The sequence below is a fragment of the Lepus europaeus genome, chromosome X (genome assembly GCF_033115175.1).
Source record: "Lepus europaeus isolate LE1 chromosome X, mLepTim1.pri, whole genome shotgun sequence".
NCBI lineage: Eukaryota > Metazoa > Chordata > Mammalia > Lagomorpha > Leporidae > Lepus > Lepus europaeus.
This window is the reverse complement of record NC_084850.1, coordinates 56,091,636-56,117,051: the sequence shown is the minus strand read 5'-3', so window position 1 is coordinate 56,117,051 and position 25,416 is coordinate 56,091,636. Positions and strand designations below refer to the sequence as shown.

Below are 25,416 nucleotides of genomic sequence, written 5' to 3'. Positions count from 1 at the left end.
TTCACGAGAGAGATGTTCTATCCTGTCCAGTAAGGATTTCTGTAGTTCAAGAATTTGTTTTTGAGAACTTCTTAATGATCTTATCAATTTTTTGATATCTGCTTCTTGCATTTCTCCTATCTCATCATCTTCATAATCTTGAATTGTGGTGTCTTTTTCATTTGGAGGTGTCATAGTATCTTCCTTGCTGTTGTTACCTCGGTTTCTATATTTGTTGTTTGGCATGTTGGAGATATTTGGTTTCTTCACTGTGGTGTTTTTTCTTGTTACACTATGGCTCTATATTAAGTGGACTGTCTGCTTTCGGTGGAGCCTTAGAGGCTTGAGATGAGTGTGGACTGAGAGCTGTGTTTGATTCCTCAGTGTTGAGGGTGTGTCAAAGATGACACTCCCAGGTTAGGCGTGGTAAATCTCTCTCTCTCTTTCTTTCTTTCTTTCTTTTTTTTTTTGATTCAAACGGGAAGTAATTCCACACAGCTGAACATAATTGGAGGTAGTTAGCAGGCGAACTATATACCCACAGGAGCCAGAGATCGGAAGCTCTTTCCCAATGACCACACAGGGAATCTGTGCTGCCCTCAGTGTGGGCTCCAATTCTCCTGCAGTCTCCCACTGGGTTGCCAAGTTAGATGCTAATCTCCTGCTATTTCACCCCCTCAGAGTCAGGTGTTTCTGCTAGGCTCAGGGCCGGTGCAGACCTGAGGTCGCCCTGCTTATGACGTATGTCCAAATTGGCTCCTGATCTTTGTCTTGCTCGCCTTTGAGGGGTGAGCGGAGAGAGAGAAACTTGTGTCCATATCGGTCACTTTTTTTTTTCCCTCTCTCTCTTCTAGTTAGCCTGGTGAACTTTTCCCCATGGAGTTTCAAGCTTCATTCCCTCTAGTCTCCTCTTTCCGCTTTCCCACTGGTGTCTCGGGCTATTGAGGTTCGGCTCACCTCGTGTTCCAGCGCTGGTGTGTTGAGTCTGCCGCTGGTGTCCCGAACTTGGGCTCCCACGCTCTCCACGCAGGTCCACTGTGAATCACTAGTTCCGGAAGAACTACAGTAGGAAGAGACTGGGGATCTGACACCCGGCCCAGACATTTGACTACAGGTCGGTTTTATCTAAGACAACCCTTCATCTGCATTCTAAACAGACCTTGTTTGCTGTGCACACCCTCCTCTGCAGAAAAAGCTGGATCTATAAATTTCAGAATAATGTTCAGTAGGTGGGCAATCATACTCCTTTGGGACTATCCATTTCTCCATCAAACCTAAGTATAAAAGTACACACATTTAGCTGTTGCTTTGAATCTTCATTACTGAAGACTTCTATGTTTTGTAGAAAAAAGTATCAACTAAATTTGTATGCTTTTCTCTTGTTAATCAGTATTTTTCTACAGGGACTTCTGCCATGAACAGAACAAAATATTGGGGAGGGGGAGCATCTTTCCTCCCTTGCAGAGGAAAAGAGATTAACAGAGATTCTGGCATTCATGTGGAGTTGAGATGACAAAACTTGAGATCTGAAGGGCTTTAAAAACAGCATTTCCTGTTAAAGACATTTGCCAAATTTTGAAGCTAAAAATTTCTGAAGGGTAGAACTGAATCTTGAACAGTGTTTCAGGATGAGCAGAGAAAGCTCCATCAGGGTTTGAGCTGAGGGACATGGCATAGGAACACTGGTGATGTAAAAGTAGCGTAAGCCTTACAGAAAAAAAATTGGTCTAAAGTTAACTCAACCACTGATTAGATTGATATGATTATCCCCTTAGCCCCAACTCATATGCAATAAACAGAGATGATCAGAAAAACTGTCTATGGTGAAGATACCAACACCTGGAGTTTGTATAGTCCTTTAATTAATGATGTTAGACATACAGTAACAATTAGAAGACACAGAAAGAGGCAAGCTTATGTGACAGTTAAGGTATGGATGCACTGTCATGAGTGATCCAGATATTCAAGTAACTGTACAATTACATACAAGTATGATGAAAATGTTCAGTTCAGTGGAGAAAATGATTAATAGTTTAAGACTGGGTTATTTCATGTTAAAGTTGGAATCTATATAAAATACTGAAGTGGGCATTATGGACTTGATAAATATAATATCAAAAGTTAATGACTCAATGGATGGCTTTAACAGTAGATTGGATAGAGCAGAATCAGTTAAATAGGAGATAAGTAAATAGCCCCTAAACTGAATCATAGAGCATAAAATAAAATGGATAAGACCGGATGATAGTATAAGAGACAAATAGGACATATTCAAAAGCTGAAGTATAGGGGTAACTATGGTCCCAGGAGTGGAGAAGAGAGATAAAGCAGAAGCAGTATTCAAAAAGTTTATAGCCAAAGACTTGAAACTGATAAAAGAAATAAACTCACCCATTCCAGAAGCTCAGTGAGTTTCAAGCCAAACACATGCAAAGGAAACCATAGTTAGATACATCATAAACTCCTGAAAATCAGCATAAATAGTGGGGCTGTTGTTCTCAGCTTGTGATGCTGGCATTCCATATCAGAGTGCCAGATTCCCAGTTGCTCTGTTTTTTTTTTTTTTTTTTTTTTTTTTGACAGGCAGAGTGGACAGTGAGAGAGAGACAGAGAGAAAGGTCTTCCTTTTGCCTTTGGTTCACCCTCCAATGGCCGCCGCGGTAGGCGCGCTGCGGCCGGTGCACCGTGCCGATCCGATGGCAGGAGCCAGGTGCTTCTCCTGGTCTCCCATGGGGTGCAGGACCCAAGCACTTGGGCCATCCTCCACAGCACTCCCTGGCCACAGCAGAGAGCTGGCCTGGAAGAGGAGCAACCGGGACAGAATCCGGTGCCCCGACCGGGACTAGAACCCGGTGTGCCAGCGCCGCAAGGTGGAGGATTAGCCTAGTGAGCCACGGCGCCGGCCTGCTCTGCTTTCAAACCAGCTTCCTACTAATGCACCTGGGAAGGCAGCAGGTTATGGCCCAAACACTTGGGCCTCTGCCAACTACATAGGAGAGCCAATGGAGTTCCAGGCTCCTGACTATAGCTTGGCCCAGCCCTTGCTATTGTTGGCATTTGTGGAATGAACCAGCAGATAGAAGGTCTCTCTCTCTCTCTCTCCCTCTCTCTCTCTCTTTGATATCCCTTTCATAAAAACAAATCCATGTTTTTAAAAAGTAATTTTAAAAACTAAGTCTGAGAGTATTGTCACAAGCAGGTCTTTAGTAAAACAATTGTTAAAGGAAATAGTTCTTTTTTGTTTGTTTGTTTTTTAAAAGATTCACTTATTTAAAAGGGAGAGTTAGAGAGGCAGAGGCAGAGAGAGAGAGAGAGAGAGAAAGAGAGAGAGAAATCTTCCATCTGCTGGGTCACTTTCCAGATGACCGCATTGGCCAGAGCTGGGCCAATCTGAAACCAGGAGCCAGGAGCTTTCCCCGTGTCTCCCATGTGGGTATAGGGGCCCAAGGACTTGGGCCATCTTCCACTGCTTTCCCAGGCCATAGCAGAGAGCTGTATTGGAAGTGGAGCAGCTGGGATTTGAACCGGCGCCCATATGGGATGTTGGCACTGCAGGTGATATCTTTACCCACTATGCCACAGCGCCAGCCCCAGAAATAGTTCTTTTTATAAGATTTTATTTTATTTATTTGAAAGGGAGAGTTACTGGGGTTAGGGGTGGGGAGACAGAGAGAGAGAGAGAGAGAGAGAGAGAGAGAGAGAGAGAGAGATCTTCCATCTACTGGTTCACTCCCCAAATATCTACAATGGTCAGGTCTGGGCCAGGCTGAAGCCAGGAACCTGGAACTCCATCCAGGTTTCCCACGTGGATGGCAGGAGTCTAAGTACATGGGTCATTCTGCACTGCCTTCCCAAGAGCTTTAGCAGAGAGCTGGGTAGGAAGAGGAGAAGCTGGGGCTTGAACTGGTGCTCTTATATGCAATCTGGCGTCTCAGGCATTGGCTTAACCAGCTGTGCCACAATGCTGGCCCAAAGAAATACTTCTGACAGAAGGAAAATGACCTCAGACTGAAAGAGTAATGATATAGTATAACTAAACAACACAATTCAGAATTTTACCTAATTTATTTACATGTGTGTATATTAGTTTCTTCTTGCTTTTATAACAAATTCACTAAAATCAGTGAATGAAAACAATGTAACTTTATTCTCTTAGAGTTCTGGAGGTTGGAAATCTGAAATCAGTCTCACTGAGATAAAGTCAAGGTGAGTTGGCAAGCTTGGGTCTTTCTGGAGAGTTTGACAGGGTTATATTAATCAGGGTTTTCCAGAGAAACAAAAATAGATTGTGTGTGTGTGTTTAAAATGAGGAATTGGTCATGAAACTAAGGAGATGGAGACGTTCCAAGATCTGTGGTTGGCAAATGGAGGCCCAGGAGAGCCCATGTGAACTTCCACTTGAGTTCAAAGGGCTGAGAACCCAGAAAGCTGATGGTGTTAAGTTTGAATTTAAAGCTGGGAGAGGGTGGGCATTTGACACAGTGGTGCTTGAGATGGCTGCACCTCATACCAGAGTACTTGGGTTTGAGTCTCTGCACTGCTTCAGATGTCAGTTTCCTCTTAATGCACACTCTAAGAGGCAGAAGGTAGTGGTTCCAGTACTTTGGTCCCTGACGCCCACATGGAAGACCCAGACTGAACTGTGGGCTTCTGGCTTCATTCTGGTCCAATCCTGGCTGTTGCAGGCATCTAGGGGAGTGAATTGGCAGATAGAAGATTTCTATGTCTCTTTGTCCTTCTTTTTTCTGTCCCTTAATAAAATGAAAGCCATTTCATAAACATGAAAAAAAATTCTAAATAACACAAAAAATTCACTTACTTGAAAAGATTAATAAAAATTAATCCTATAGAAAGACCAATGAAGTGAAAAACTTAGTATGAGTTATTCAAATCACCAGTGCTGATTTCCTTGGGTCATTGTCCCCCTAATTTTTTTCGTAAAATATCAGTGGTTTTAACCATTCTTTCAATCAAGTTTCACCATAAATGTGATGTTTCTTCATGGTTCAATTTTAGCAGAATTCATGTTGCTCTGATAGGGACTCTTTTCAAACTGATGTCTTACTCTTCTTAGTGCCTCAAACTAGATCCTGTTCAGACAAGTTTAACAAGTTAGTAGATTAGTAGATTTATTTCATTTATTTGAAAAGCAGAGTTACACACACACACACACAGAGAGAGAGAGAGAGAGAGAGAGAGAGAGAGAGAGAGAGAGATCTTCCATCTTCTGGTTCATTCCTCAAATGGCCACAACAGCTGGGGCTGGCCAAGACTGAAGCCAGGAGCCAGGAGCTTCCTCTGGGTCTCCCAATTGGGTTCAGGGGCCCAAGCACTTGGACCATCTTCTGTTGCTTTCCCAGGCACACTAGCAGGGAGCTGGCTGGGAAGTAGAGCAGCCAGGACTTGAATCAGTGCCCACATGGGATGCTGGCAGTGCTACACCACAATGCCAGCTCCTAATCCCTATTTTCTACAAAATGTATGCTGTGTATGTCTCCTATCTCTGAATGTCTGATGCAAATATTGTCTCCTCCTTTACACTGTCTTAATTTTAACTGTTTTTCATATGTGTAAGGTCTAGTGTGCCTATGATGTCATATATTATTTTGTTTGAACATACTTTGAACATGAAACTGCTATTTTTCATTGCTTATTATTAGTCAAAAAAAAAGAGGAAAAGAAGAGTGCAGACACACCAAGCTTACTTTAGTTCTTTCGACTTTTATGTCCTAGATTTAGGACCAGTTCTTTACTGACTGATATGGCCTTAAAACAGCCATATTAATGAGATTTTTACTCTGCGACATTGAGTGCTACTTTTTTTTTTTTTGGACAGGCAGAGTGGATGGTGAGAGAGAGAGAGACAGAGAGAAAGGTCTTCCTTTTTGCCATTGGTTCACCCTCCAATGGCCGCTGCTGCCGGCGCTTCGTGCTGATCCGAAGCCAGGAGCCAGGTGCTTCTCCTGGTCTCCCATGTGGGTGCAGGGCCCAAGCACTTGGGCCATCCTCCACTGCCTTCCCGGGCCATAGCAGAGAGCTGGCCTGGAAGAGGGGCAACCAGGATAGAATCTGGCACTCCGACCCGGACTAGAACCTGGTGTGCCGGCGCTGCAAGGCTGAGGATTAGCCTGTTAAGCCACGGCGCCGGCCGAGTGCTACTTCTATAAACTTTTCCTTTTAAAGCAAGGGAAAGGCATTTGTTGGTACTTCATTTATTTTTGCAGAGAAGAATAAGGGCACATGTAAGTGAGTGTTGATTACAGCAATAAATTGCATAGAACATTCTTGTTTGCTTCTTTTTATCAGTTTACTGACAAACTGAGCAAGATGTTTTACTAGATTGGGATTCACAGTTGATATTAAGGAATTAAAAACAAATATGAGGCCAAATTCCAGAAGGCTGTAAACCTCTGGATAAGAACTAGATATTCATTGTGCCAGTTAACAGTAAATAATGATACTTAAATTTATATTATATATCTGAAATTCAATGAAACAGGATGTAAATATATCTTCATGATAACTTATCCACTCATTTTTAAAATATGTGTTTATTAAGCTCCTTTCATGTGTCAAGCTCTCCTCTAAGTATTGGGCATACAGCCATAAAAAAGTGAAAAACATTTCTTGAAGTTTAGATTCTAGTGGGATGGGGTGTGGGGGAACAGATAGGACACAGCTTGGTTCCTTTTTATTATTTGAAAGGCAGAGTGACAGAGAGAGAGAGAGAGAGAGAGACAGAGAGACAGAGAGAGAGAGAGAGAGAGATTGATTCCATCTATTGGTTCACTCCTCAAATGACTACAATAGCCATTGTTGGGCCAAGCTGAAACTAGGATCCGAGAACTCTATCCAGGTCTCCCATGTGGGTGTTAGAAGCCCAAGTACTTGGGATATTGTCTGCTGCCTTTCTAGGAGCATTAGCAGGAAGCTGTATCAAAAACAGAGTAGCAGGGACTTGGACCAGCTCTCAGGTGTGAGACATGGGCATCTCAAGTAGTGAGTTAACCCTCTACACCACAGTTCCCTCCCCAAAAGCTTGGTTACTTTTTTTTCTTAAATAAATATGAACCAGTCACCAGGCTAGAGATGATGAAATTGAGTAAGAAAAGAATAGGGGCAGGTGTTGTGCAATTGTTAAACTGCTTCTTGGTATGACCACATCTCATATCAGAGTGCCTAGGAATGAGTCCCACCTCCACTTTCAAGCCTGTCCCCAGCCCGGGACACTGCAGACATTTGGGAACTGAATCAGAGGATGGAATATTCTCTCTCTCTCTCCCTCTCCCTCTCTCTCTCTCTCCCCCCTTCTCTCTCTTTCACTGTGGCTTTCAAATAAATAAATAGAACTTCAAAAAAATTAACAAAAAATTTGACATAGTTTTGAGAGTATAGAAGAAAACATACTGGGAAAGTGTACTTTGATTATGAGGCATTATCGATAAACAATTTGAGATGTGAGGTCATGAATTTAGTGTTAACAGCACAGTTCATTTGCTTAAACATTCACTTTGTGCCAGGCATTGCTATAGTCTCCATTGTAATGGTAGGATTAAGACAATTTAGGGGCAAGCATTTGGTATAGTCATTAAACCAATGCTTGTGATGGCTGAGTCCCACATCAGAGACCCTGCATATGCTGAGTCCTTTATCTGCTTCTGATTCCAGGTTCCTGCTAATGCACAGCCTGGGAGGCAGTAGATGATGGCTCAAGTACTTGAGTCTCTGCAACCTGTGTGGGAAACTCGGAATGAATTCTTTGACCTGGCCTTGGCCTGGCCTGGACCAGGCTGTGTGGGCCTTTGAAGAGTGAACTTGTAGATAGTGTGGGGAATGTGGGAGTTGGAGTCCCTAGCTTGCTAAACGCCGGTTTTGCTTCTGTACTCTGGCTTGCTTGCTTGCCTGCTGTAATGCCATGAGGGGCCTCATCCTGGACCAGGAAGGAGGCAGGCCGGGTCCTTGAGAACAAAGAAAGTATGTTCTCCTGGAATTTAGGACCTTCTGCTCCCCACCAGCTCCCCTGGAATTTATGGCCCAATGCTTCCTGCCAGTTCCTCCCCATGCCATCTCCTTTGTGTGGTGTTATTATTGCATAACGTATAGCCTTTATGTTTAAATGAACCAACAAACATGTTAGGTCCTAATACCTTGCCATGTAGAGAATAAGAAGGTAACCTATGCACTGCACCCTTGTAAAGGTGAGGCTCTAAAAATCTCTCTTATGCAAGCGAGATGGCCTCTTGCCTGTGTGCTGCTAAATGGCTGTGTGCGGGTAGGGGGTCCCGGCCAGCTGGTAACAAATAAATCTCTGCTTTTGCATCTGTGACTGTGCCTTGTGCATTGATTAGGAAATTCGGACACAACAATAGGAAATCTCTCTCTCTCTCTCTCTCTGTGTGTGTGTGTGTGTGTTATTCTGCCTTTCAAATAACCTGGAAATGAAAAAAATTAGTAAGCAATACATGCTTTATGTTATAGAGTGAGTTTAAGTGCTATGGGGAAAAGGAAATAGACCAGGAAAACAGGAAATACAAAGCTTGGTTTTATGGGGAGGTGATGTACAGGTTGCAGTTTTTAAAATATCTGGCACTTTTCTTAGTTCATTTTATCAGATAGGCAGAAATAAAAATGGATCCTTACTAAAGAATAAATCTTATCTGCAGTGCCTAACAGCTCAAATTAATTATCATTCATATTATTTCAGGAAATTCATCAGAACTCATGCCTTTTTTTTTGTGGTTGTGGTCAAAGAATGATAGAGAATTCCAGAAAAACACTGGGGCAATTTAAGGACACATGTTCTCCCAAGGAATTCTCAAAAATTTGAAAAAAATATTTATCTTCTCTGAGGGAACAACTTTCAAGTAAATATTTTAGTTCACTTTCTCACATTGCAAATTCTTAGAAATTCTGATGAGATAATCATTTCACAGTGGAACAGGCAGCTCTCCAGAGAAGTATTTCTTCAGCAAAACTGTGACCTAGTTCCTGTACTCTCTGTATCTGTGCAGCCCTAAGGGTAGACTCTTGAGTTTTTGGACCTGAGGCATAGACAATTTGGGAGGACCCATTTAAGAAAAATGATAAAAAATTACAAATTAAAATTTGACACAAAACAATGTTTACTTAGAAAAGAAATTACAGCAAATTACAAAATTTAAAGAGCTGACATTAAAACATAACACCTAGAGCAGTTATCTGTTTCACTTTCTCTATATGTATGTATGTATTAACATTTCAACCAAGTCCTACACATATTTTTTGCTGTGTATATTTTAAAAAATTTGTTTTTATTTATTTGAGAGGGAGAGAAACAGAGGGAGAGACAAAGAGACAGAAGCAGAGAGAGGTATTCTATCTGCTAGTTTACCTTCAAAATGTATATAACAGCTAGGGCTATGCCAGGCAAAAGCCAACAGCCAGGAACTCATTCTGTATGTTCCATGTGGATGACAGGGAGCCAACTACCTGAGCCATCACTTGCTGCCTCTTAGGATGTGCATTGTCTCCAGAAGCTGTGGTTGGTAGTACAAGTATGGCCCTAAACCCAGGTACTCCTATATGCAATGGGGGCATCAAATGGTACCTTAACTGCTGCACCAAACAGTACATACTTTTTATATCCTCTTCATGTGTCAACAATTTTGTAATGTATTTTGCTGTAGAATGTACAGCATGATAGATTACTCTGTTTTCTATTATGATTGATTAAAAATAATTTTATTACTCAAAGCTTAGAAAATACCCTTTCAATCTCAAAGCTCATTATTGTTAATATTATGTGGATTTTTATAGTCTTATGTTTTACATTTAGATCTATGATCCACCTAAGCTAACTTGCATAAGGTGTGAGGCTTCATTCTGGGTTCACTGTGTACAGTTGTGCCAGCATCATTTATTGAAAAGACCACTTTTCATCCATTGAATGTTTTTGTAGTAACACTTGTTTTAGGGAGCCAGCATAGTGGTGCAGTGAGTTAAGTCACTACTGCAATGCCAGGATCCCATATGAGCACTGATTTGAGTCCTGGTTGCTCTATTTCTGGCCCAGCTCCCTGCTAATGTGCCTGGGGAAGCAGTGGAAGATGGCCCAAGTGCTTGGGTCCCTACTACCCATGTGAAAGACCTTGATGGTGCTCTAGGCTCCAGGATTTGGCCTGGCTCAGCCCTGGCTGTTGCAGCCATTTGGGGAGTGAACCAGCAAATGGAAGATCTCTCTTTTTCTCCCTCTATGTAAATCTGCTTTTCAAATAAATATATAAATCTTACAAAATAAAAAAAATCTTGTTTTACTTAGTTCTTAATTTAAATTTATTTTACTTAAATCTTTTTATTTTACTTAATTACTAACTATTGATTTCAACTTCATCAATACATTACTAGGTCTAGATAATTTTTTTTAAAACTTTTATTTAATGCATATAAATTTCCAAAGTACAGCTTATGGATTACAATGGCTTCCCCCTCCCATAACTTCCCTCCCACCCACAACCCTCCCCTCTCCCGCTCCCTCTCACCTTTCATTCACATCAAGATTCATTTTCAATTATCTTTATATACAGAAGATCAGTTTAGTATATATTAAGTAAAGATTTCAACAGTTTGCCCCCACATAGCAACACAAAGTGAAAAATACTGTTTGAGTACTAGTTATAGCATTAAATCACAGTGTACAGCACATTAAGGACAGAGATCCAACATGAGGAGTAAGTGCACAGTGATTCCTGTTGTTGACTTAACAAATTGACACTCTTGTTTATGGCATCAGTAATCACCCTAGGCTCCTATCATGAGTTGCCAAAGCTATGGAAGCCTTTTGAGTTCACTAAATCTGATCATATTTAGACAAGGTCATAGTCAAAGTGGAAGTTCTCTCCTCCCTTCAGAGAAAGGTACCTCCTTCTTTGATGACCTGTTCTTTCCATTGGGATCTCACTCACGGAGATCTATCATTTAGGTCATTTTTTTTTTGCTAGAGTGTCTTGGCTTTCCATGCCTGAAATACTCTCACGGGCTATTCAGCTGGATCCAAATGCCTTAAGGGCTGATTCTGAGGCCAGAGTGCTGTTTAGGACATCTGCCATTCTATGAGTCTGCTGTGTATCCTGCTTCCCATGTTGGATCGTTCTCTCCCTTTTTTGTTATATCGGTTAGTATTTTCAGACACTAGTCTTGTTTATGTGATCCCTTTGATTCTTAGTCCTATCATTATGATCAATTGTGAACAGAAATTCATCAAATGGACTAGTGAGATGGCATTGGCACATGCAACCCTGATGGGATTGAATTGGAATCCCCTGGTATGTTTCTAACTCTACCATTTGGGGCAAGTCCGATTGAGCATGTCCCAAATTATACATCTCTTCCCTCTCTTATTCCAACTCTTATATTTAACAGGGATCACTTCAGTTAAGTTTCTACACTTAAGAATAACTGTGTATTAATTACAGAATTCAACCAATAGTGTTAACTAGAACAGATAAAAAATACTAAGAGGGATAACATATTAAGTTGCTCATCAACAGTCAGGGCAAGGGCTGATCAAGTCACCATTTCTCATAGTGTCAATTTCACTTTAACAGGTTTCCTTTTTGGTGCTCGGTTAGTTGTCACCGATCAGGGAGAACATATGATATTTGTCCCTTTGGGACTGGCTTATTTCACTCAGCATAATGTTTTACAGATTCCTCCATCTTGTTGCAAATGACTGGATTTCATTTTTTTTTACTGCTATATAGTATTCTATAGAGTACATATCCCATAATTTCTTTATCCAGTCTACTGTTGATGGGCATTTAGGTTGATTCCAGGTCTTAGATATTGTGAATTGTGCAGCAATAAACATTAAGGTGCAGACCGCTTTTTTGTCTGCCAATTTAATTTCTTTTGGGTAAATTCCAAGGAGTGGGATGGCTGGGTTGAATGGTAGGGATATATTCAGGTTTCTGAGGAATCTCCAGACTGACTTCCATAGTGGCTTAACCAGTTTGCATTCCCACCAACAAGGGGTAGTGTCCCCTTTTCCCCACATCCTCACCAGGATCTGTTGTTTGTGGATTTCTGAATGTGAGCCATTCTCACCGGGGTGAGGTGAAACCTCATTGTGGTTTTGATTTGCATTTCTCTGATTGCTAGTGATCTTGAACATTTTTTCATGTGTCTGTTGGCCATTTGGATTTCCTCTTTCGAAAAATGTCTATTGAGGTCCTTGGCCCATCTCTTAAGTGGGTTGTTTGTTTTGTTGTTGTGGAGTTTCTTGATCTATTTGTAGATTCTGGTTATTAATCCTTTATCTGTTGCATAGTTTGCAAGTATTTTTTCCCATTCTGTCTGTTTCCTATTCACTCTCCTGACTCTTTCTTTTGCAGTACAGAAACTTCTCAATTTGACGCAATCCCAAATGTTAATTTTGGCTTTGAGTGCCGGCGCCTCCAGGGTCGTTTCAAGGAAGTCTTTGCTGTTGCCAATATCTTGCAGGGTTTCTCCAATGTTCTCTAATTATTTGATAGTGTCGGGTCATAGATTTAGGTCTTTAATCCATGTTGAGTGGATTTTTGTGTAAGGTGTAAGGTAGGGGTCTTGCTTCATGCTTTTGCACGTGGAAATCCAGTTGTCCCAGCACCATTTATTGAATAGACTGTCCTTATTCCAGGGATTGGTTTTAGATCCTTGATCAAATAAAAGTTGGCTGTAGATGTTTGGGTTGATTTCTGGTGTTTCTATTCTGTTCCATTGGTCTATCCATCTGTTTCTGTACCAGTACCATGCTGTTTTGATAACTACTGCCCTGTAATATGTCCTGAAATCTGGTATTGTGACGTCTCCAGCTTTGTTATTGTTCTACAAAATTGCTTTAGCTATTCGAGGTCTCCTGTGTCTCCACATGAATTTCAGCATTATTTTTGCTAGATCTTAGAAGAATGTGTTTGGTATTTTGATTGGTATTGCGTTGAATCTATAAATTGCTTTTGGGAGAATAGACATTTTAATGATACGGATTTTTCAAATCCATGAGCATGGAAGATTTTTCCCTTTTTTGGTATCCTCTTCTATTTCTTTCTTTAAGGTTTTGTAATTCTCATCATAGAGATCTTTAACATCCTTGGTGAAGTTTATTCCAAGGTATTTGATTGTTTTTGTAGCTATTGTGAATGGGATTGATCTTAGAAGTTCTTTCTCAGTCGTGTCATTGCCTGTGTATACAAAGGCTGTTGATTTTTGTGCATTGATTTTATATCCTGCTACTTTGCCAAACTCTTCGATGAGTTCCAATAGTCTCTTAGTAGAGTTCTTTGGATCCCCTAAATAAAGAATCATTTCATCTGCAAAGAGGGATAGTTTGAGTTTTCCTTCCCAATTTGTATCCCTTTAATTTCTTTTTCTTGCCTGATGGCTCTGGCTAAAACTTCCAGAACTATGTTGAATAGCAGTGGTGAGAGTGGACATCCCTGTCTGGTACCAGATCTCAGTGGAAATGCTTCCAACTTTTCCCCATTCAATAGGATGTTGGCCATGGGTTTTTCATAAATTGCTTTGATTGTATTGAGGAATGTTCCTTTTATACCCAGTTTGCTTAGGGTTTTCATCATGAAAGGGTGTTGTATTTTATCAAATGCTTTCTCTGCGTCTATTGAAAGAATCATATGGTTTTTTTCTGCAGTCTGTTAATGTGGTGTATCACATGGATTGTTTTGTGAACATTGAACCATGCCTGCATACCAGGGATAAATCCCACTTGGTCTGGGTGGATGATTTTTCTGAGGTGTTGTTGTGCTCTATTGGGCAGAATTGTATTGAGTATTTTTGCATCTATGTTCATCAGGGATATTGGTCTGTAATTCTCTTTCAATACTGCATCTTTTTCCGGCTTAGGTATTAAGGTGATGCTGGCTTCACAGAAAGAATTTGGGAGGATTCTATCTTTTTCGATTGTTCTGAATAGTTTGAGAAGAATTGGAGTTAGTTCTTCTTTAAATGTCTCGTAGAATTCAGCAGTGAATCCATCTGGTCCTGGGCTTTTCTTTGTTGGGAGGGCCTTTATTACTGTTTCGATTTCTCACTCAATTATGGGTCTGCTTAGGTTTTCTATGTCTTCCTGGTTCAATTTAGGTAGGTTGCATGTGTCCAGGAATCTATCTATTTCTGATAGATTTCCCTGTTTGCTGGCATACAACTCTTTGTAGTAATTTCTGATGATTCTTTTTATTTCTGTGGTGTCGTTACATTTCCTTTTTCATCTCTGATTTTATTGATTTGTGTCTTTTCTCTTGTTTTTTTTTTAGTTAGTTGAGCCAATGGTGTGTCAATTTTTTTCATTTTTTCTTTTTTTTTTTCCAAATTTTTGATAGGCAGAGTGGATAGTGAGAGAGAGACAGAGAGAAAGGTCTTCCTTTTGCCGTTGGTTCACCCTCCAATGGCCACCGCGGTAGGCGCGCTGCAACTGGCACACCACGCTGATCCGATGGCAGGAGCCAGGTGCTTATCCTGGTCTCCCATGGGGTGCAGGGCCCAAGCACTTGGGCCATCCTCCACTGCACTCCCTGGCCACAGCAGAGGGCTGGTCTGGAAGTGGGGCAACCGGGACAGGATCGGTGCCCCAACCGGGACTAGAACCCTGTGTGCTGGCGCCACAAGGCGGAGGATTAGCCTAGTGAGCCGCGGCGCCGGCCAATTTTTTTCATTTTTTCAAAATAACAGCTCTTCGCTTGGCTGATTTTTTGTAATGCTTTTTTGGATTCAATCCTGTTGATTTCTTCTCTGATTTTAATTATTTCTCTTCTCCTACTAGATTTGGGTCTTGTTTGCTGCAGTTTTTCTAGATCCTTGAGATGAATTGAAAGCTCATTTATTTGGTGCCTTTCCAATTTCTTGATGTAGGCACCTATTGCTATAAACTTTCCTCTTAACACTTCTTTTGCCGTATCCCATAAGTTTTGGTATGTTGTGCTGTTATCCTCATTTACTTCCAGAAAGTTTTTGATTTCTCTTTTGATTTCTTTTATGACCCAGTGTTCATTCAGGAGCATGTTGTTCAGTCTCCATGTGTTTGCATGCTCTCTAGGGATACCTGAGTTGCTAATTTCCACCTTCATTCTGCTCTGGTCTGAGAAGCTGCATGGTATGATTCTAATTCTTTTGAATTCGCTGAGACTTGCTTTATGGCCTAGTATGTGGTCAATCCTAGAGAAGGTTCCATTCACTTCTGAGAGGAATGTAAAATCTTTAGATGTAGGATTTAAAGTTCTGCAGATATCTGTTAGATCCATTTGGGCAATAGTGTCAATTAAACCTGCTGTTTCCTTGTTGATCTTCTATCCTGTTGATCTGTCTATTTCTGAGAGTGGAGTATTGAGGGAGGTACTATTGTATTAAAGTCTAAGTCTCCCTTTAAGTCCCTTAACGTATCTTTTAAATAAAACGGTGCCCTGTAATTAGGTGCATATACATTTTTAATAGTTACATCTTCCTGTTGAATTGAACCCTTAATCATTATATAGTGTCCCTCTTTGTCTCTCTTAACAGTTTTTGTGTTAAAGTTTATGTTGTCTGATATTAAGATGTCTACACCTGCTTTTTTTTTGGTTTCTGTTGACAAGGAAATTTTTTTGCAACCTTTCACTTTAAGTCTGTATGCATCTTTGTTTGAAAGATGTGTTTATTGTAAGCTGCAAATAGATGGGTTTTGTTCCTTAATCCATTCAGCCAGTCTGTGTCTTTTAACTGGAGAGTTGAGGCCATTAACGTTCAATGTGACTATTGATAAGTAGTAACTTTGCCCTGACAGTTTCCCAAAGATATTTTCTAGTATATGCTTTGAGCTTCCTATGATCTTTTACTAGTAGGTTTTCTTCCTTTACTTTCTTTCATATTGATGGCCGTGTTTCTATGTTTCTTTGTGTAGCACTTCTTTAAGCATTTTTTGCAGGGCTCCACGAGAGGCGACAAATTCTTTCAATTTCTGTTTGCTGTGAAAGGTCTTTATTTCACCTTCATTCACAAATGACAGCTTTGCAGGATATAATATTCTGGGCTGGCTGTTTTTCTCTCTTAGTACCTGGGCTATGTCTCACCATTCCCTTCTAGCTTGTAGAGTTTCTGATGAGAAGTCTGCTGTGAGTCTATTTGGAGATTCTCTGAGAGTAATCTGACGTTTCTCTCTTGCACATTTTAGGATCTTTTCTTTATGTTTCACTGTGGTGAGCTTGATTACAACATGTCGTGGTGAGGATTTCTTTTATTCCTGTTTACTAGGGCTTCTATGAGCTTCCTGTACTAGGATGTCTCTGTCTTCTCCAAACCTGGGACATTTTCTGCTAGTATCTCACTAAAAAGGCCTTCTCATCCTTTCTCCCTCTCCATGCCTTCAGGAACTCCTAGAACCCGAATGTTGGGTTTCTTAATAGTATCCTGTAGATTCCCAACAATATTTTTTAGATTTCTAATTTCCTCTTCTTTTTTTTGTTTTGACTGTATACTTTCCTGTGCTCTGTCTTCTAAGTCTGATATTCTCTCTTCTGTTTCACTGACTCTGTTTTTAAGGCTCTCTAACGTGTTTGTCATTTGATCTATTGAATTCTTCATTTCATTATGATTTCTCGTCACTATCACAGTTTCATGTTCTACTAGTTGCTTCATTTCATGTTGATTCCTCCTTAATATTTTGTTTTCATGAGAGAGATGTTCTATCCTGTCCAGTAAGGATTTCTGTAGTTCAAGAATTTGTTTTTGAGAACTTCTTAATGTTCTTATCAACTTTTTGAGATCCACTTCTTGCATTTCTTCTATCTCATCATCTTCATAATCTTGAATTGGGATGTCTTTTTCATTTGGGGACATCATAGTGTCTTCCTTGTTCTTGTTACCTCGGTTTCTATATTTGTTGTTTGGCATATTGGAGATATTCTTTGGTTTCTTCGCTGTAGTGTTTTTTCTCGTTATACTATGACTCTAGATTAAGTGGACTGTCTGCTTTTGATGGATGCTTAGAGGCTGTGATGGGTGTGGCCTGAGAGCTTTGTTTGGTTCTTCAGGGTTAAGGGTGTGCCAAACGTGACTCACCCAGGTTGTTCTCTCTTGCTCTCTCTCTCTCTCTTTTTGACTCAGAAGGGAAGTAATTCCACACGGCTGAGTGGAATTGAGTGTAGTTGATGTATGAAATCTGGCCCCTGTTGGTATTTGTCTGCTCTACCCAAGGGAACATACAAAGGGTTTATGAAGCCCTCAGTGTGGTTTTAAATTTCTCTGCAGTCTCTCACTGGGTTGCCAAGGTTACCAAGTTTGTGTACTCGGTGAATTCTCTCGCCCACCCTCAGATTTTCACAGTCTCAGTTCGTTATCTCCACACTTTCATTAGGTCCTAACCTCCTGTTATTTCTCCCCACCAGAGTCAGGTTTTTCTGCTTGGCTGATGGCGGGCGCTGCTTTACGTATGTCCAAAATGGTGCCTGCTCTTTGTCTTGCTTGGCTTTGTAAGGCGAGTGGAGAGAGAGGCTAGTGTTCATGCCAGTTCCCCTTATTTATTCGTTTTTTTCCTCTCCTTGAGTCAGCCTGGTGAACTTCCCCCAGTGGGGCTTCAAGCCTCGTTCCCTCTAGACTCTTTCTGCCTTTCCCCCGCCAATGTCTCGGGTTACTGAGGTTTTTGTCTCAGCTCCCCTTCCAGCACTGGCGTGCAGACTCTGCGGCTGGTCTTCCACGCTGTGGGCATCCTTGTTCTCCCTGAAGGTCCTCCGTGTCACATCCACTAGATCCGGAAGAGTTTCCTCTGCAATTTTTTCCCAAGCCTTTTCCTGAACTATCTTTTCCCAGACTATCAGTGTGCACCCTCACTATTCTGCCATCTTCTCTAGATACATTTTTAAATTCAATCCTGTCACCCAGTCAATCTCTTCATCAGTTTATTGAAAATTACTCACCACCCTATTTCCAAAAATTCTCTTTGTTTCTTCTTAACTATTTTTAGCTGTGTCTTGTAGCTACTCGGTCTCTATGTCATGTCTGGTAGCTTTTGTTATATGGGCCCTATTTTTAAATCCCTCTCTACTACGCTTAGAGAAATTTATCTGTTGGTTGATTCACTAATAGTCATTTCATTTCTGTCTAGCCTGTTTAACCTGAGTCATTTTCTTCAGTGACTATACTTTTGCTTCCTAGTATTCTACTTGTTTCTTTTAAGTCTGACTGTTTTGACTTCCCATTCTTTTCTTATTTTTAGGAACTTTGTCTCAAAGTCTTTTTTTATGATTTCATTAGTTTCTAGGCTTATTTTTTTTAAAGATTTATTTATTTATTTGAAAGTCAGAGTTACACAGAGAGAGAGAAGGAGAGGAAGAGAGAGGTCATCCATTTGCTGGTTCACTCCCCAATTAGCTGCAACAGCCAGTACTTTGCCAATCTGAAGCCAGGAACTGGTAGATTCTTCTGGGTTTTCCACATGGGTTCAGGGGCCCACGGACTTGGGCCATCTTCTACTGCTTTCCCAGGACATAGCAGAGACTGGATCAGAAGCAGAGCAGCTAGGACTTGAACCGGTGCCCATAGGGGATTCCAGCACTGCAGGTGATGGCTTTACCTGCTATGTCACAGCGCCAGCCCCTCAAAGTCTTCCATAAAATAGACACCCATTCTATAAATGCTATCATAATTCTTTATTATTTCTATAGTCTTGTATGTATTCTCATTATTGGTGGTATGTTTGTCTCTTGGTTATTTATATTGTATGTTTACCTGTGATGCAATCATTAGAGGTTTTTCTCTTCTGTGGATATCTGAAATACTTCCCTGATTATTTATGCCTCAGCCTGATAGGATTCAATACTTCTGTATATTTGTCATCTCATGGTTTCTATTTTATCCATGTCATATGAAATTTGAAATTACAGCTTCAATTGGCATTTCAGTCTTAAAAAGGATTCTTTTTATCCACCTGTGTCTTGAGGTAAGCAGCTCAGTTTGGGTCATGACCCTTTGTGAGTTTGGGGATGTGTCCTGTGAGTAACAGGTCAGTCTTTTACTTAACAGAAAGGAGAGTCTAGCTTTATTTGGCAATTATAGATTGTTTCTTCAAATAGGGATTAACAGCCCACTTTGTAAGGTCTATATTTCATCTTAATCTCTAGGCGATATGCCTACTTTCAACTTCTGTTTCTTCATTCCTGAAATCCAGATGTCCCTTTCTTACTATGGTTTCCCCCTATGAAACTGTGACTTTTTTAAAAACGATTTATTTATTTATTTGAAAGGCAGAGATACATAGAAGAAAGGAAGCCATCCTGATTTTGGCAATATACTCAAACTATGGGAGTGCATAGTATCTAACGTTAGATCCCTAATTTTAGTGAGGTCCTAATGAGAAGAAAGTACCTGTTAAAAAGGAAGCTTGGTGCCATAGCTACCAACATGACTGGATAGATTTTGCCCTGCACTACTCTTGCTTAGCCTGGCAGAGTCATGCAGCTTGATTTGCCATGGGTAACGCCCTAACTCAGTGCTATCCCAGAGAAAATAGTCAAAAAAAACCATTGAACACACTGACAACTGTCCCTGTGTGTGAGTCCTTAAGCTGACAGATTCCTCTCAAATCCAAATTAAATTATGGGGTATACATTTTTTGATGTAGTGTGATGTATGCATTACAGAAAAACAAATCTCATGCTGCACAATGTTTCAATAAAAATAAGAGGTTTGTTGTTGAATAAGGTAGCATTGTGGGGGAGACTTCAAGATAGGCATGTTTCAGGTTCTTGTCTCCATGCCACAAAGGAAACGAAGGAGGAGAGGTAAAGAGAGGTGAGCTGGAAAGTAAGATTTATTTAAAGGAATAGTACATGTAAAGGGCAGGGGGGTGGTGCCTGGGGCAGGGCATAATTGAATATTCAAAGGAGGTAGAGTTTGGGGCAGGGAGGCAGTGCATGTAGTAATCTCTTTGAAAGTGTCATGGCATCTGGTGCATGATAGAAAGTGAGGCTCAGGTGCTGAGCCTGCAGTCCTGTTGGATCCATATGGAAGGAAGTAGGGTTTGGGTAGTGCAGGTGCACAGGGCTTCAGTGTTGGCAGTCCCCAGCTGCTCAGCAGCTACCTGCCTACATTAGTAAGAGCAAATGAGTCAAAAGGTGTGCAGCTTTATAATTAGCATGCTAACAAAAAAATAACCATTTTAACAATTTAAAGTTAACGCAGACAAGAGGACATTGCATACATACAAAGGAAATAATTTGATGTTAGAAATAATGACTCTCAGAAAAAACCCACAAATTTAAAAACATACTAACATGTTGGCTAATTTGGAATGTAAAATCAAAGTCCAGTTTGAGAAATTATGGCAGAATTCAGAAATTCCAGGATGTATAAATGAATGTCAACAATAAAAGTATAACACATGAAAAAATGACACAGGGCATCTAGAAGTATAAAAAGAGTACATGACTTAGAAGAAATAACCAAAAATAATGGAAAAAATGTTCCTTTGCAGTAGAAAGACTGGGATATTCAGATTGTGAAGGTTGCTAAATACTAGACAAAATTAAGAAAAGAGATTTGCACTTATATAATATTGAATTTCAAGACCAAAATAAAATTCTATCAGCAGGCACAAAATAACACTTTAAAAAATAACAAAAGAAAATATAAAAATATTACAATACTCAAAAGCCCTGAAGAAATTTGAATAACAGGAGAAAATAGTTTCACCCATGAATTCTATGCCCAAATAACCTATCACTTATGTGCAAAATTAACAAAAAGATACCCTCAGACTTAAAAATAACTCAGAAAATATACTGATGACTACTTTTCCTACAAAAATATTGTTCAGAACATCCAAAGAAAAATGAAAATGGAACGTTCAAGGGGTTAAAGAAATAAGGACACATTACTAAAGCAATGGCATCAATCATTGAAACTAGCAAACTTTATTATAAATTATGGATAATGTATATAAAATCATGAAATTAAGTAAGTGTCAGAACACTTCAACTTAGAATGTACATGTTGCACAAAAGAAAATAACTGTCTGGATATCAAAGGCCCTGAGATTATTAAAGAAAATTAAAGGACAAATAAAAATGAGGATTTATGGCCGGTGCTGTGGCTTAACAGGCTAATCTTCCGCCTTGCGGCGCCGGCACACCGGGTTCTAGTCCAGGTTGGGGCGCCGGATTCTATCCCGGTTGCCCCTATTCCAGGAAGGCTCTCTGCTATGGCCCGGGAAGGCAGTGGAGGATGGCCCAAGTCCTTGGGCCCTGCACCCACATGGGAGACCAGAAGCACCTGGCTCCTGGCTTCGGATCAGCGAGATGCGCCGGCTGCAGCGGCCATTGGAGGGTGAACCAACGGCAAAAAGGAAGACCTTTCTCTCTGTCTCTCTTTCTCACTATCCAATCTGCCTGTCAAAAAAAAATGAGGATTTAAACATATAGTCTGTATCTCATGCTACACACGGGAAGGGAGTATATGTTCTTATATTCATGTGAGTAGACAAATATAGATTGAAACTTTTTATATAAAATGAAAAAAACATAGTAAATTAAACCAACTTACATAAATACTAAAAGAAAGCCATTGATACACAGGCATAATTGTGGGCCACTGCCTGGGACTGGGTCCCAGGGTGGTGGGAGCCCAGCTGGGTGGAAGGGATTGGCAGACATGAGGAGGGTGCTGCAGTGGTCAGGTTGCCTCCCTTGCCAGACTTGCACACCTTATTTTCCAGAGCCTGGGGTGCTGTGCTCGCTCTGCTGCAGCTCGTGTATCTCGAGTCCAATTAGAGCATCTTCCTAGCCATGGAGGCCAGAGACAAAGAAATGCCTTCAATTTACTGACTTTACTCTGTTGACGGACACCATTTTAAGGTTCACAAGGCTGTTTTGGATGCTGACACTATGTCCTACAACTTCTTTCAGGAGTTTACTCAGAAACCTTTAGTGGAGATAGAAGGTGTTAGTAAAATGGCCTTTGGTCATTTGAGTTCACATATACAGAAAAATGAATGATACAAGGAGAAGAAAAAGCCAATGATATGTGGAAAGTAGCAGAGTTTCTACAAATGGTAGAAGCTACCAAAACCCTTAAAGTCAGGAAAAAGAAACCTCAGCTCCGTTAGAGAATACTACAGGAAAAAGTGAGGCCAAAATTAAATAAATAAATAAAAGATTACAGAAACTTCAAATGTTATCACTGAGTTTTTTTCATCTGCAGAATCAGAACCTGTGAAATTGAGGTGGAGACTGCTGAGGGCACAATTGAAGTGGAAGAAGAAGGCATGGAGACATCAGAGGAAGTGACTTCTAAGCAGTCCATAATATACATACAGAGCACAGCTTCCACTGATGATTCTACTCCCACACTCTTGGTTGATGTAACCAGCAAGTACTGTCAATATGATAGGAAAGGGCAGATTAAAGAAGATGGCTGTGCATCTGACCCATAAGCCAACAAGAACACATAGATTCACACTCCACTGAGTTTCAAGTGTAAAATATGCAATCAAATGCATCTTCTGGAGAATGCAGTCGAACAGTACCTAAATTGTTACCACCCTTCTGAAGGTAGAATTAGTGAAAAGCAAAGACCTGGGGAAAAATTAACACGTCAGTACTGTGAGATAGTTCCACCACTTTGGACATTTTTTTTTACTTGTTTTTTTTTTTTTTTTTTTTTTTTTTTTTTACAGGCAGAGTGGACAGTGAGAGAGAGAGACAGAGAGAAAGGTCTTCCTTTTGCCGTTGGTTCACCCTCCAATGGCCGCCGCGGTAGGCGCGCTGCGGCCGGCACACCACGCTGATCCGATGGCAGGAGCCAGGTGCTTATCCTGGTCTCCCATGGGGTGCAGGGCCCAAGCACTTGGGCCATCCCCCACTGCACTCCCTGGCCACAGCAGAGAGCTGGCCTGGAAGAGGGGCATCCGGGACAGGATTGGTGCCCCGACCGGGACTAGAACCCGGTGTGCCGGCACTGCGAGGCGGAGGATTAGCCTGTTGAGCTGCGGCGCCGGCCTGGACATTTTTAAATAGCATCTTCAGACACGTACATGCGAAAACCTTTTGAATGTCCAAATTGTCATGAACAATTTGCTGGCAATAGCACCCTCAATTGTCACCTTACTGCATGCCAAAATGCCGTGGAACAAAAAAGGGAAGAAAGAAACATTATGAATGCCAGGTCTGTAATAGTGTGTTTAATAGCTGGGACCAGTTCAAAGATCATTTGGTAATGTACTCAGGAAATAAACCCAACCATTGTACTTTATGTGACTTGTGGTTCATACGAGGAAGTGAACTAAGGAGGCATCTTAGTGATGCTCATATTTCAGATGGTCTAGTAGCTGCTGAAGTCCTATCTGCGGGGCATGAGCACAGCCATGGCACAGCCAGGCCAGGCCCGGGGGCTCCGCATGTGCAGCTGCCCCCGGGTGCCCCCACCCAAGCTGCGTGGAAAGGAGCTGCGCGGAGCTGAGTAAGATGGCACCCAGAGGAAGTAAGATGAGCTGAATCCAAAGTTGTTTACCACTAAAACTAATTGGCTGTGCAACATCAGGGGAGGTAACAAAACTAGTAACAAGTGTATAGACATAGGGCTAGTCCTATAGAAATCCCCCCGTAAGGTGATTTTTTAAGTGATTGGTTGGTCCTTAGCCCTGCCCCAATGACTCTGCAGTTTTGTGGTATAAAAGGTTCTGTTACGCACGAAGTAAATGACTCCTTGCTACTAGACTTGGCTCCCCGCTGTGTCTGATTGTCTTACCTTTCCTCGGACCCAGTTCATCCTATACGGGTGGACTAACACCCCACACTTTCAGTGGATACACATGTGCAAACTGAACCCGTGACATCAATGAATATCATAGAAGAAGTTGGGAGAGTGCACGTGCTAACATTGACTTCAGGTCCAGGTGGATTCAGCACAAGTGACTGAGGAACAGGTCCATCCAGATTTGTTCCAGGATGGCCAACTACACGATTTGCATATTGGTGAGCTTCCAAAGCAAGTCAAAGTGAGTTACGTAGAAGTTGGTAGGATTCAGACTCAAAAAGATACTGAAGTACTCGCAGAGGAGCTGTGCATTGAATAAGTAAATCAGATGCCAGTAGAAGTACAAACAGGCTTCTCCTGAGCTTCTAGAGGCAGACTTGGGTCATGTGGCCCCTGAAGTCATGAACTCAGAGGAGAGCAAGCTTAGCCCTGAAGATGCTGCTGAAACTGCCAGGGAAGATTAAGAAGATGCTGAGGGTTTAGACACAAAAACAACAGTGGATTCCCAAGCTGAAGAGACAGGGAATGAGAACAGAACAGTTATGCCAGGTTTAGATTGAAATGACAAATGAATATTTTTAAAAATTACATGTTGAGCTTTTTAATTGATTATGGGCAATGTGACTGTCCTTAAGCTAACAGATAAACAGACCAAAGTCAATGTATTTCCTGTTGTGCTGCGCTGTTTTTGGTGAAACAAACCGATTCTTTTCCTCTCATTTAATAAGCCATAAAGGAGGGATCATTTTCATAAATGAAAGGGAGCTTTGAGAAGTATATTTCTGGAAACATAAATGGATGATATTATCATATATATAGTTGGGAACAAATGTATCTATTTTCAGTTGTGGTAAAGGGTCTTCCTTTTCTCCAGGTCAGGACTTTCAATTTTTCCATATTGTAAAATCAAACATCATAAAACTACAATTTTATGTGTTCTAATGCATGTTAAAAAATTGAATATATAGGAAACACAAGGCTGCATAAAGAAAAGGGCATTACCACTGTGCAGTTAAATTTTGGCTCTTTAGTTTGAATAGCATTATTATCTACTTCAGTAGCCATAGATATTATCTGTGCAACAGAAACAGAATGATTATGGCAAACTTCTGGAATGTTAAAACATCAAAACCATGTGCATTTCAAAACCAACTAAACTATAAAGCAAAAAAACAAAGCCACTGAAATGTAATCAATATGTCAAAGAAATATGACTGATTTGTTAAATATAGAAGTAGTAAGCAGTCTAAGATAATCAAGGAATTTATTTAGAAAGCATAAATACACTTAATTATAGCTAAGAATGGGAAGTAATCAGAAAAATTTTAAAGAATTAGATACTTGATTGAGAGGCAAGATGGCGGAATAGGAAGGGAGCACACTGATAGTCCAGGAAGAGACAGTTTAATAAAAGTGGAGATACTGCAGGTTCAAGGAAGAGTAGGGGAAGAAACAGCAGAAGAAACTCTTCCAGAACTAGTGATTCACAGTGGACCTGCATGGAGAGCGTGGTTCAGGACACCAGTGGCAGAATCAACACACCAGTGCTGGAACGCGAGGTGAGCCGAACCTCAATAGCCTGAGACACCAGTGGGAAAGTGGAAACAGGAGACTAGAGGGAACGAGGCTTGAAACTCCATGGGGAAAAGTTTACCAGGCTATCTAGAAGAGAGAGGGGAAAAAAAAGTGACC

General features: G+C 40.9%; 1 pseudogene; it reads left to right on the top strand.

Moving 5' to 3' along the window:
* Positions 1-1,780: 1,780 nt before the first annotated feature.
* Positions 1,781-24,284, top strand: LOC133752614 (zinc finger protein 131-like; annotated as a pseudogene).
* Positions 24,285-25,416: the final 1,132 nt, after the last annotated feature.